The sequence below is a fragment of the Rhinolophus sinicus genome, chromosome 13 (genome assembly GCF_057876585.1).
Source record: "Rhinolophus sinicus isolate RSI-liver-muscle chromosome 13, RSI-T2T, whole genome shotgun sequence".
Classification (NCBI taxonomy): domain Eukaryota; kingdom Metazoa; phylum Chordata; class Mammalia; order Chiroptera; family Rhinolophidae; genus Rhinolophus; species Rhinolophus sinicus.
Window position 1 is genome coordinate 53,244,530 of NC_142513.1, and position 13,085 is coordinate 53,257,614.

At 43.0% G+C, this 13,085-nt stretch overlaps 1 long non-coding RNA gene across 1 annotated transcript in view; it reads left to right on the forward strand.

Annotated features, from left to right (window-relative positions):
* LOC141568260 (uncharacterized) overlaps window positions 1-9,601 on the forward strand; it is a 28,538-nt gene extending 18,937 nt beyond the window's left edge. The window contains exon 3 of the long non-coding RNA XR_012491356.2: window positions 4,658-9,601. This is a non-coding gene — a long non-coding RNA (uncharacterized LOC141568260). The remainder of the gene's footprint in view (window positions 1-4,657) is intronic.
* Window positions 9,602-13,085: the final 3,484 nt, after the last annotated feature.

The window sequence follows — 13,085 nt, forward strand, 5'->3', positions numbered from 1 at the left end:
CAAAGAGGCAACCAACCGAATGGGAGAAGATATTTGCAAACAACACCTCCAATAAGGGGCTAATATCCAAAATGTATAAAGAACTCATACAATTCAACAACAAAAAGGCAAACAATCCAATTTAAAAATGGGCAGAGGACATGAACAGAAACTTCTCCCAGAAAGACATACAAATGGCCAACAGATACATGAAAAAATGTTCCACTTCACTAGCTACTAGGGAAATGCAAATCAAAACTACAATGAGATATCACCTCACACCTATTAGAATGCCTATCATCAACAAGACAAGTAATGGCAAGTGTTAGAGGAGAAAAAGGAACCCTTATACAGTTGGTGGGAATTTAAATTGGTATAGCCACTATGGAAAATAGTATGGAGGTTCCTCAAAACATTAAGAATAGAATTACCATATGACCCAGCAATCCCTCTCCTGCGTATCTACCCAAAAAAATCTAAAAACATTTATCCATAAAGATATATGTTCTCCGATGTTTGTTGCAGCATTATTCATGGTGGTCAAGACATGGAAACAACCAAAATGTCCTTTGATAGATGACTGGATAAAGAAGATTTGTTCTATATATGCAATGGAATACTATTCTGCCATAAGAAAAGATGAAACTGCCATTTGCGACAACATGGATGGATCTTGAGATTATTAATGGTAAATGAAATAAGTCAGACAGGAAAAGTCGAGACCTATATGACTTCACTCATCTGTGAGATATAAAACTGAAGGCAACAAAGGAACAAGACAAGCAAATAAAGAAACAAGAACTCATAGATACAGACAATAGTTTAGTGGTTACCAGAGGGTAAGGGGGGGATGGTAGAAGAGGGTAAAGGGGGTTAAAAATATGGGTATGGAAGGACAACAGACTCTGGGGTGATGAGCTCAGATAGGATACCAACAAAAAATGTATATTCATTTTAAGAAAGGAAAACTGCATTAAAATTGTAATACTCAATATATACTGATAATAAAAGATGAATACAAGTCACGTTTGACTTCTGCAATTACAAGAGGTACTCAAAGTGGTTCCCATCAGCGTCCAGACACTTCTGACGTTGGCGAGCTACTGCTTGAGCAACGTTGACCCAAGTGTCCACTTGTATACATTTTTTTTGCACCCCCAGTGTAATGTAATATATAGATGATGTATTATACAATTGTACACTTGAAATCTATGTAGTTTTGGTGACTATTATCACTCCCAATAAATTTGAAGGAAAAAAAATAGAGATATGAAACAAATGAAGGCCTGTATGGAAACTCTTCATTATTTTACTTCAATAAAAGCTCTGCAGACAGTATTTTTTATATTTTTGAAAAATAAAAAAAAGACAGTTTTGGCATGGGTAGACTGGCAGGTGGGGAGAGGGGCAGGAAAGAGGAGAGGTGCTACAGAGTTTGAGCCCCTATTCCAAGCAAACCTGCCTTAAAATTCATTGACCCTTATCAATAACTGCAGAATTTCAAAAATTTAAATGATTCTTTGGCACTCTGCTGCATCAATTCCACATCTGTCTATTGCCAGGTATTCCATTAAGAATCAAATCTAAGATTCTACTGCTTCTGCCAATGATCGTCTCGTGCCTCTTACCCACTTTCGTCCTGTCTGTGCTATCACTCTGCCTTTATATGTGCAGCTGGCTGCAACGCTGCACGGGTGAGTCTCCTTCCCCTTGCTCAGTCTGTCCACTGCACCACCACCCTTGGCTGCTACGTTCCTCTTCCTGATTGTTCTGAATGACACCATCAACTGAGCTTTGGCCATTGTGGCAGGGGTGCGTGTTTGGGGATTTGGCATCTCCCTGGCCAATGAGGAAATGAGAAAGGAAAGGAAGGGACGTTTCAGAATGTTAATGCAATAATGCAAACATTCAGTTCCTCCTAAAGCTTAAACCAACAATAGACAGAAATGCTCCACAGAAAGCTGTGTTTCAGTCTGTAGCTGCATGCTTTTATTGGCAGTCATTATACACACTCACGGTCCTTTTATCTTTGATCATTCTTTTTTACTGCATTACTAGATTACATTATTAACACTCCACTAATACCTGCAGCCTAATTATTGGATGCAATTTTCTATGTAAGATCATTCTCAACTTTTAAAGCCTGCCTCTCTTTGCTCAATAGCAGGAATTTTTCTTCTACACCTGGTACTTTCCTGGGATATGATCCACATTTATTAAATATGTGCTGTTAAAGTGCTTTTGTGCAGGTTTTTTTTTTTTTTTCAAAGGTCTAAGATGTTACTTTTATAAGTTTGGGTCTATACAAATTGGAGACAAGACTATGTTGGTAGAAAGCCCAAAGTTTTCTAAATGTAGATGAGCACAGATTAAGAAAGCAGTAATTAATTTCCTTTGACCTTGAACTGAAATTCCTTTCTAAAGCTGTCATAAAGAGAAAGAGGCCAGAGAGGAGAAGTGAGACTGTGTAACAATGCAATTAAACCCTTGTAATGAGGTCGGGCCTTGGACTTGTTGCAAATAATATCATTATAGCGAGGAGGAAGCCCTATATGGATGGTCGGAATTTTTTTTTTTTTAATTCATGCTCTTTTTGTTTAACTCTTTACCACCATATATGTACTTCTTTATCAGGGAATTTGAAATAAAGAAACATAAATTACACATTTTTTTTTTTGAAGGGCCATTCAGTTAGCTCAGAAAAGCGACCTTTTGTTTGCAGAGCATAAGATTAGCAGAAAGAGCTCAGGATTAAGAGTCGAGGCAGTTAACGTGTCTCTTGCATGATGGCTCTTAATTTACAGGTGTCCCCATGCACTAGATCACAGGGCTCTGGGCTTGAGTGTCCTGCTAACTCGCTGTGTGACCTGGGGCAGACTCTGAATATCTCTGGCCCTCAGCTCTCTCCCTTCATCAAGTGGAAAGCATACGAGTTATAGTATAGCTTGTAATTCATGGGATAAATTTGATCTAAGTCGTCCTATGATGTGTCAGACCTGTTCTCTCTGCAAATATTTATATCTATTCGAGGCCAACCGTATCTACCTAAGACTTCTAGTCAGTCTCTTAGGCAGCATGCCTATTGCTGGGGTCAAAACTGTGGATTCTAACGTCAAACAGCCTTGGTTCAAATCCTTTGTTAGTGCGCAGTGGGAACTAGGCGAGTTACTCAATCTTTCTCTGCTTGTTTCCTGATCCATAAAATGGGCACATTAACAGCATTGACTTGACAGGGTTGGCACGAAGAGTCAATGAATTAATGGATGAAAGTGCTTTCAAGAGAGTAGGGGCACCTACGTGGGTATTAACGCATTATTATTTATCTAAATAGTTCCATCCTTAAAGAACTGAAGAGTGACCCATTTCACTGAATTCCTAGTGAAAAATCCTTCTGTTCTTGGAGTTCAGACACTTGAAAAATACACCTTCAGGTGAGAAATAAAAATGCTTTGATCTCTACAAACGCCTCCCTTGGCTATAAAAACAGAGTAGTAAACATTTACAGTTACATATGACCTTAGCTAGAAAAAGGAAAATGAATGATTAGAATGATTTTAGTGATGCTCTATAAGTGACTAAGCATTATGGAACACAGGCAACAGGAAATATAAATGAATAAACAGTAATAAACATAACGTCATGCCTTCCAATAAAACGTTCTCTCATTGCTTACCACATATCCAATTAGTTTTCCATATTCCTAGACATCTGTATTTATAAGGACTCATGAAGGACGTAAGGGAGTTTATAAACAAAACAAAATCCTGAACATTTTTAGAAAAGTATAAAAGTATTTAAAGCAAACAGACATACCCCAAGCACCTAAGGTGATCTGAGTAGTCTGGTAGAATATGAAAGTGACCTCAGAGCTTCCCGGAGGCCATGTAGTGGAAAGAAATCTTAGGCTGCAAGTTCTCATGTCTGATGAAAAGAAACATGGAAGTCCCTCCATTTTATCAGTTGTTTATTTGAAAGTGTTTATTGCGTGTCACCATACACTCCACAATGTGCTGGGTGCCAGGGATACGAAGAAGAAAGTCTAGTTTGCACCTGCGAGGAGCTTGCAGTCTGCAAGCAAACACATTCCTGACTCTGAACTCCAGCATGAATTGCTTATGGGGCTATTAGAAGACATTGGGTAGAATCATCAGTTTTCCGGATGACATAAACTTTATTAAAATGTTGACTAGTTTTGACTGCCCCTCTCTAGCACAGTTTTCCTAACAGTGTCTTAACACCACCAAAACCATTCAACAATAAGCCCAGATAATGCATGAATCAATCAGGGTCCAACCAGAAGAGACACTCTGATGATTTAAAACCAAATAATACAGGAGATTGGTTCACAGGCTATGGAAGGGCCTAGAAACGCAACCAGGAATGGTGAAGCAGCGCTGGCATTAGCACAAACAGGGAGTCATTGTTGCCCTAGGGCTGGGCAGACAGAGGGAGAAAGGGGTCACTCAGGAAGAGCTGGCATTCCAGAAGAATCCCAGCCACTCTGGGGCTTTATAGAACAGAAACCCCACTAAGATGAGTTTCCTGTGTACTAAGAACTGCCAAGGTAGGCCATTCCAAGGCTGCTATGGCAGTTCTATAACGCCTCCAGACCAAAGCACCTTCTTTATTTCCACTCAGCAATCTTTTACATGTCGCTCTCATCTTTGTGTGTTTGTAGGACGGCTACTGCACCCTCTGAGCTGAGGCGCAATCCCAATCAAGGCAGAAAGAAGGGGAAGGATCAAAGCAAAAAGCCGACGGCGTCTGTCCCTTGCTGACTGAGCAATAACAACTTTCACGGGAACACCCCCAATAGACCTCAGCTCGTATCTTCTCGGGCAAAGCACACATGGCCTCTCCCAGCCGACTGCAAAGGAGACTGAGAAATGCAAAAGCGGGCAATCCTGCAACGGGGTGTATTATAAGGAGACAACCAATGACATAAACCATACCTTTAAAATGGAATCATTAGTAAAAGGGTCCCTTGAAGAGTGTGAGGAGAGAAAGAGGCTGTGATGCTTGTTTGGCCTCATTGTGCAGAAGATGGAGACAGTGTGAAATAAGCAGAGATGGGGCTCGGGGTTAAGGGGTGAAAGGCTCAAATTGCCAGCAGGCTCTGTCCCCACACCTGTAAACTGGACCTTACGAGAACCCCTGTATAACACAGCTGTGGTGAAGAGGACATGAGAAGACTCAGGTGACAACTTTTTAAGCACACTAATTCCTTTTCTTCCCCAAGGTAGAGCCCACCTGCTTCCAAGTTACATAATTTTGCCAATATATACCGTGTTTTCCCAAAAATAAGACCTAGCAGGACCATCGGCTCTAATATGTCTTTTGGAGCAAAACTTAATATAAGACCCAGTCTTATTTTACTATAATATAAAACCAGGTCTTTAATATAATATAAAATATAATATAATGCCGGGTCTTATATTACTGTTTGCTCCAAAAGACACATTACAGCTGATTGTCTAGGTCTTATTTTCGGGGAAACACTGTATTATAAATCCCAAAGGAGACCCTTGTACCCTCAAATCCACCCAGAAGGCAAATGTCAAGTCCAAAGTCACCCTAGCTTTGCAACCATCACTGTTTCGTGGTCCTGAACCCCAGGACTTAGAGGGAGCCCCAAAGTAGAAAACCCTAGACCTCAGATGGCCTAACTAAAATTGGAGTGAGGCCTGCCTTGGACCTTGGGCCTTATACCGGATTTCTGCAGCAGTAGCACTTTATGTATTTATTTATGTTAATTTTCCAAAGTGAAGGAGGCTTTGCTTCATCGAGGCCCAGCCAGCGTCCCCCGCATAGACTGGCTATGACGACTGAGTCATGTCCCCATTCAAGACAAGAGATTCCAAAAATAAGAGTCATCAGAAATCAGCTGTGGGGCAAAACTGAGCTGATGCTTCCAGAAGCCAGCTAACCTAAACTGGAAAAGGAAATGAAGTCTCCCCAGCAGCTGGCTTGGGGTGAAGACAGAAATGATCATAGCGAGGAGAGAACTCTGCTTCCGCGCTCGGACATTTGCTAGTGTGAGCACGAAAAAATAGGAGGTGGTAAGATCCCCTGCGAAGCTCCCAAATCCTGATAAAATGTAGTCCTCTCTCTCCTCTCACCACCGCTACAGAACAGCTCCCACCTGGAAGAGAAACACTGGACAACTCGCTGTGCAGTCCGCATTTCCGGGAGCAGACAGCCAATGGTGGGACCTCCATGGACTCCTGTCCTTTTTGGACTGAAAGGCAAGGTGCCATCACCCCGAAGGCGTTTACTACTGAACTCTTCTCTGGGCGGTTTCCTTTACATTGTGGACGCCCAGACACCTCCTTAGCTCTCTTCAGTTGACCCCTTGTTGTCAAACGAGTGATGGAGGCTAAACACCATAATTAGTATTCGGGGAAGTAATGAATGGCACGGAAATGTACATGGACAAAGAAAGCACCTTCTATTTTGTAAGATAATTAGCCAGCCTAATAATTATTTCCATGGCTCTCGCTGATTGATTGAGAAAGGGCAAGCAGAAGCTGAAAATTGTCTTTCAGATCTAAATGCAAGTAGCAGAGCCCCAAAACAAGGTCGCCCTGTGAGTGGAAATGGCAGTGGGCTCGTTCTGTCTTGACGTGGGGAGGCTGGTTCACGTGCATTTATTTGCTTAAGTGTAGGGCCAAGGTAGGGCCCGCCTACTTCAAGTCACAATTTTCAGAGTCAATATATATTGTAAATCCCAACAAGTGGTCGTGACGTGGGCCTGGGGGGTCAGTTTGGGGCTTGCACTGATAGCGTGGCTTGCGGGAAGCTTCCCAGGCCCATTGCAGTGACCGTGTTCTCCAAAAGCCTTTCCCATCATCTCCAGGTGCGGTCATTCCAGCTCTTTCCCAACTCCATACTCTCTTTTTCCTGCTGGTGTTATGACTCCACGATGCGCCCCCATGATACAGGCGTTATGTCATAGCACAGCCCCCATTTACTGAGCACCCACGCGGTACCTAGAGAAGAGAGAACAAGATTGACATGCTCTGTGCTCTCAGGAAGCTTACAGTCTATTGGGGAAAGCAGACCAAAAAACAAACAACAACAAAAAGGAAACAAATAAATAATTACCAACCAGCTCCAGCTGGTATAAAATGCAGTGTTCTGACAGATATCAATAATAACTAATAAACATTCATGAAGACACAATTAACAAAGCCATCTTTTCATACAGAATATTTAATAAAACCAGTGCTCAGATGCCGAAAGGCTAGCTGGTGACGTCCCGTCAGCCCCATGGAACTGGATGGCATCTCCAGGTCGGGTGTGATTCACCCGTGGGTTTCCTGTGTCTTTGCCTCTATTCAGCTATGAGCAGCTCTCGTAGGGCAGGAGGCCTCCAACAGCGGCTTGGGTGAAAGCGCCCCAGCAGGAGAGCAGTCAGTGTGTTCTTTGATGGCTTTGATTCTTGCCCCCGTATCTTACAGTGCTCTGGGCTGTACGTCGTGTTTCCTGTGTTGCTTCTCCATGTTGCTTTCACCTTGTTCATCACTCACATCCGTACTTTTCACTTCATATTCCAACATTGCTTTCCTCCCCCTCTCATTTCCAATTGGTTTTCTTTATTTTTGTTTGTTTGTTTGTTTTTTCAATATTCTCTATCCAGTTTCAGCTAGGAATTTCACTTCCATCTCAGGTCTGTTTGAGCTCCTAACGTTTCATTAGCATTTCCTCTCTGGATTGTGCGAGTTCTCTCATGTGATTCGGGCATTGTTAGATGACATCTCAAAACTTTTAAAACTCTAAGTTAATAAGGGCTTGCAATGCATAAAGTTCTTCAATTAAGAAAATTAACTCATAAATGCATGAAAATAGTAATGCATCGCAATAGGTACAAAACAGATGATACTCTTCAGTGTAACCCTAAGTTAAATTTTAGAACACAAATAAATAAATGTTCTTACAGGCAAATAATTTATGTGAATAGTCCCTGCCTCCTCGCCTGTCTCAGACTTAATGCCAACATTTAGAAATTAGCATAACTGGTTTCTCCTGGTCATTAGATGCTTTGCATTCATTGGCTGGGCCGTGATTCTCAACTCTGGCAGCACGTAACAGGCACGTCATTTCAAGCACAGCCATCATTTCCTCACCCCAGAGAAATCAAATAAGAATATCTATGCATGGGTCTCCGGCAATGGTATTTTAGAAAAGTTCCCCAGGTGATCTTCATGTGCAAGAAGGGATGAAAACTACAACACACACACACCAAATAAACAAAAAAACCATGCCCAGCTACATCTCGGAGAAGCACATAGAGGTGTTTTGAATAGATGGCATATGAGAAGGGCTAGGAAGAAAACAGAAACAATAATGAGATGGGCTCTCAGAGGTGCCTTAATCATGATTTTTTTCTTTTCTGTATTTTGTAAGGCTTTGACTTTTGGGGAGACCAAAGCCCACCTCTCTCAACTATCGCCTTTCCCCAGCGCTCACACTCCCGGCCACTGCCCGGCCACCATGACTGCCCCGGCACCAGATCCCAGACGACTAGAGGAAACCACTACGCCCCAGAGGCCACTGGAATCATTCAAACCCGCCAGAGCTAAGCCCGATCAGCCTGCCGTGCCCACCTTTTTCCCTTCACTCCTCTGCCTCCTGACCAGCCCTGGTGCTTCTCTAGGTGGCCCTGTGTGTCCTGGCATACCTCCTGTTTCTCGGAATGTGTGAAGACAGACTTCTTCCTTCACGACAGTCATTCTTGCGTTTGCGTGTCTGATAAAAATACCTGCTAAAAACAAATCCTGGATACCCTTTAACGCCTTACAGAAGGCTTCTCAGAAAAGGGGATACTTATGCTGACACCTAAAGACTGAAAAGGAGATGGCTTTGAAAGAGAAATTAAAGTGGCATGGTTGTTCTTTCTCTTTTCTTAAGTTGCTGAATCTAGTAGGAGAGACAGATAAACAAATCTAATTTCAGGGGAAGGTGAGGCCTAATTCTTTGATTAGAATGTATGAGCTTCAAAAGTTCTTTTGGGAACATTGGGGCATTAGTATGCAAAGTCTGTTTTCACACAGCCTTATACTATTATAATATGTTATATTGTTCTGATATTCCAAATCCGTGTTCATTTGGCTTACTTACTGGGTTAAAATGTCCCAGCACAATTCTCATTCTCCTGTATTTTACAGGTTTTGTTCCTTTTTTTCTCTCAATACAATGTCATCCATATATGAAATTCATATTATTATATCTTCATTGTGGTTTTCGCTATTGTCATGGCCTCCTTTTCTCTCCCTCTACACCTCCAGGTTTGTACTTTGGTATTAAAATTATAAGCCTTTGTTTTTATTCCTTTTGTGCTTTTCCAGATGTAGTTTTGCCTTTTTATTTTTAAGACAGTTGATTTCGTTATTAATCTAATCTGAGCGCCTCTTTCGTAGAAGAAATTACAATCTCTTTGCAAGTGAGTGTTAGAACTGATATTTGGTCTTATTTCTATCAGGAGACATGGCTCACCTGTCCCTTGGAATAGCCTTTATCTTTATCTTCCGCAAACTCTCAGGATGAAATCGCAGGCCATTCCTCTAGGTTGGATAATAACTGGAACCAACCCTCCTTCTGTGAGGCCCTTGGCCATTTCTTGAGGCTTTCCTTCCTTCCTTCCTCCCTTCCTCCCTTCCTCCCTCCCTCCCTCCCTTCCTCCCTTCCTCCCTTCCTTCCTCCCTCCCTCCCTCCCTTCCTCCCTCCCTTCCTTCCTCCCTCCCTCCCTCCCTCCCTCCCTCCCTCCCTCCCTCCCTTCCTCCCTCCCTCCCTTCCTCCCTTCCTCTCTTCCTTCCTTCCTCCCTCCCTTCCTCCCTTCCTCCCTTCCTTCCTCCCTTCCTCCCTCCCTCCCTCCCTCCCTCCCTCCCTTCCTCCTCCCTTCCTCCCTTCCTCCCTCCCTCCCTCCCTCCCTCCCTCCCTTCCTCCCTCCCTTCCTTCCTTCCTCCCTCCCTCCCTCCCTTCCTCCCTTCCTCCCTTCCTTCCTCCCTTCCTCCCTTCCTCCCTTCCTCCCTTCCTTCCTCCCTCCCTCCCTCCCTCCCTCCCTTCCTTCCTCCCTCCCTTCCTCCCTCCCTCCCTTCCCTCCCTCCCTCCCTCCCTCCCTTCCTTCCTTCCTTCCTCCCTTCCTCCCTTCCTTCCTTCCTTCCTTCCTTCCCTCCTTCCTTCCTTCCTTCCTTCCTCCCTTCCTCCCTTCCTTCCTCCCTTCCTCCCTCCTTCCTTCCTTCCTCTGCTGCTCTGACTGGGGGTGCCCATCCCTCCCTTACCACCCAGACCTGCCAGCTCCCTTTCCCACACTCTTCCCTTCATCCTTCCCTCTTCCCCATCACTCTTCCTCCAAACTGCTCTTGGAAACAAGGGAATTCTCACGGATGGGTCCATTACTTCCATCCCCACTTAAACTTCCTAGGTAACAGGTAGTTGACTAAGTGGAATATGTCAGGTGGTGTAAGACAGATGTTTTTCAGTCAAAGGTCTTTGCTGCCGGAGAAGGGGGAAGCTGGTACCCACCTTCTTGGGGGGCTCAAAAACTCCTATAGACTTTAGAAAAATCTCACGCTACAGCCCCGCCCCCCATTTCTCGCCCTGAAGAGTGCCCCCCAAATGCTTTCCCTGAAACATCGGGCCTGTTCTGCTCGTAAAGAAGGTGGAGGGAACTCCACATCCCTTACTCATGTAATATCTTCATGCTTCCTGATCGACAGTGCGGCCACCAGCCTCCTCCCAGGGGTCGAGTTCAAGGAAATACCTGCCCATTAGCACCCGGCCTCTCCCAGGCCCTGAACCTCCCAAGTCCTCAGTGCACGATCGCGATCACAGGACTGCTCTGTGAGCTACAGGCTCCGGGCCCAAATAGGGCTTCAAATCTACCCCGTACCGGTGAGTAACTCCTTCACAGCTATAGGTCTCACTTTCCCCATCTGTAAAACTGAAATAAAAGACGTGCCCTATTCTATTGTTTTGAGGTAAAATGAAAGCATGTCGTCAAGGGCCAAGCCTCTTGCCGACTCAATGTCTATTGATTGATTATGGGTATGATGTTTATAACTCAGCGGCACTCGGTTTTCTAGAATGGCCAAGGGACTACGCTATCAAAACAGACTTCACACAAAGGACATCTACGGGACCACTGCTTTTAATTTTCATTCAATGAAAGACATTTAAAATCTCCAAGTATTACATCAGATTGCAGTGTACCACAGAGCCAAGAGACATTGCGAAATAAGATTGAGTGCTAGAGCTTATTTCCACCATACAGGCCATTGTTTGAAAACTCATTATTTAAATTGGGCAAAATAAAAAGGGAAATAATTCAATGAGTTTTAAGCAGTGTCATAAAATGGAAAATAAATCATATGAATTTTGAAGGTACTCCATCTGGACAAGGCGGAGAGCATTTGAGAGGAAAGAAGAATTCTGGAACTTCAATCTCAAATAGGATAAATACACAGAGAATGGCTGACGCTGGAAGAGAGGCTGGCCTGGCCTGCGGGGGCAATCCCACAAAGTCACCAAGAAAAGGGAACGTGTGGTTCCTATTGGGCGCGTTCGTATCTGAAGCACATTAGAAACAGCAGAATCACAGACTTTTTCCCCCACAGACAGGTAGAGATATTTCTCACTCTACAGCTCAATTAACGCAGTTCCTCCAAATCTAAAATTTTCATCAGAACAAACCTATGTGCCAGATGTCTTAGTCTAAGCTTACGTTTAAATCAATGGGCAAACATAAAACATTTCACACAGGAAGCTACAATGTCATTCCCCACTTGATGGGTGAAGGAGGGTCGGTGATGGGGAGAAACGGTTTAGTTTTTAACGTTTGCTCTATTTTTGTGCTGATCTTTTATAATCTCAGTTTTCAACGTTATATCTTTCAGAAAGCAACATCTTACTGGATTGGCTCAAACCAAGACTTGAGGTAACAATGAAATGACAGCTGTCACTCAAATGCTTTGCAAGTTATAATCAGTACAGAAGTTAAATAATATATCAAAGGACGCTCTGTCTTTTTATGACTATAAAACGAGGAAAGAGTACCTCAGTGTTTACAATATTGTAGATACGATAAGTCTGAACGTGCCATCAAACTGTCCAGCCGTACGTACCCCCACCCCAACTTTTTTTTGTTCCAATTTCCAATTCTAAAGTGATGTGTGGACGCTTTGTAATTGGTGCTGGGATACTTTTTTTTTCCCCTCCCCAACCTTTTCTTGCCAAGGATATCATTATGAGATTCTGCAGTAACAAGCATTCTTCTGTTCAAATTTATATCAATTAGTTTAGGACAGTAATTCAATTGGATGGCCCACTGGATTTTGAAAGACTCGCGACCATGTCAAAGTGACGACCTTTTCCCTTCTCTCTCAGCCAAAAGCAATTTTTTAACAAGGAGCCCTGGAAAGAATTGCTGGTTTAATAATTAGTTATTGATCATGGCCAATGCCATTGGGTTAGTCAGAGACCAGCAAATCGGGATGTGGGAGTTTCCTTTGTCAAGATCATGAGAAAAAAAGAAAAAGAAAAAAGCACTGACAGAATAAGAGATCAAAAATAGCTTAATTAGGTATGTTTTCATCTTTGATAAGGGTTCTTTTCATTTGCAGAAGTTGAAGTCAATCTTCTCCTTGGGTAGATTCAACATCAAATAATCTACAGCAGCTGCGTAACATAAAGCAAGTTAATAGTATATCTCCATTTAAAAACACTGCCAAAGACCAGATATGAGTTAAGTAGACTTGGAGACCACAACAATTGCTTTGAAACAACACCGTACAAAGTTATTTTGATAAATTAACCCTGCTTTGGCCAGCATTTTTGCCTCAGTAAGATACCATTAACCCCCATGCCCTGAAATGCCCATTAGAAACCATTTGGACACATGCACGAGGAGACCATAACAATTATAGACAGTAGCTTTAAAAGTATAATTGACTTTTCTGAGTGCTAATTTAGGCATCACTTTAGGGCTGCATAAAAATCTCCACATATGAGCCACTTAATGGAAGGAGAAACTTAAAAGAATGATTTTATTGTACTTTGGGGGGGCGGGGGGGAAACGTTTCCATTAGTTGTACAATTTCTTCCTAGAA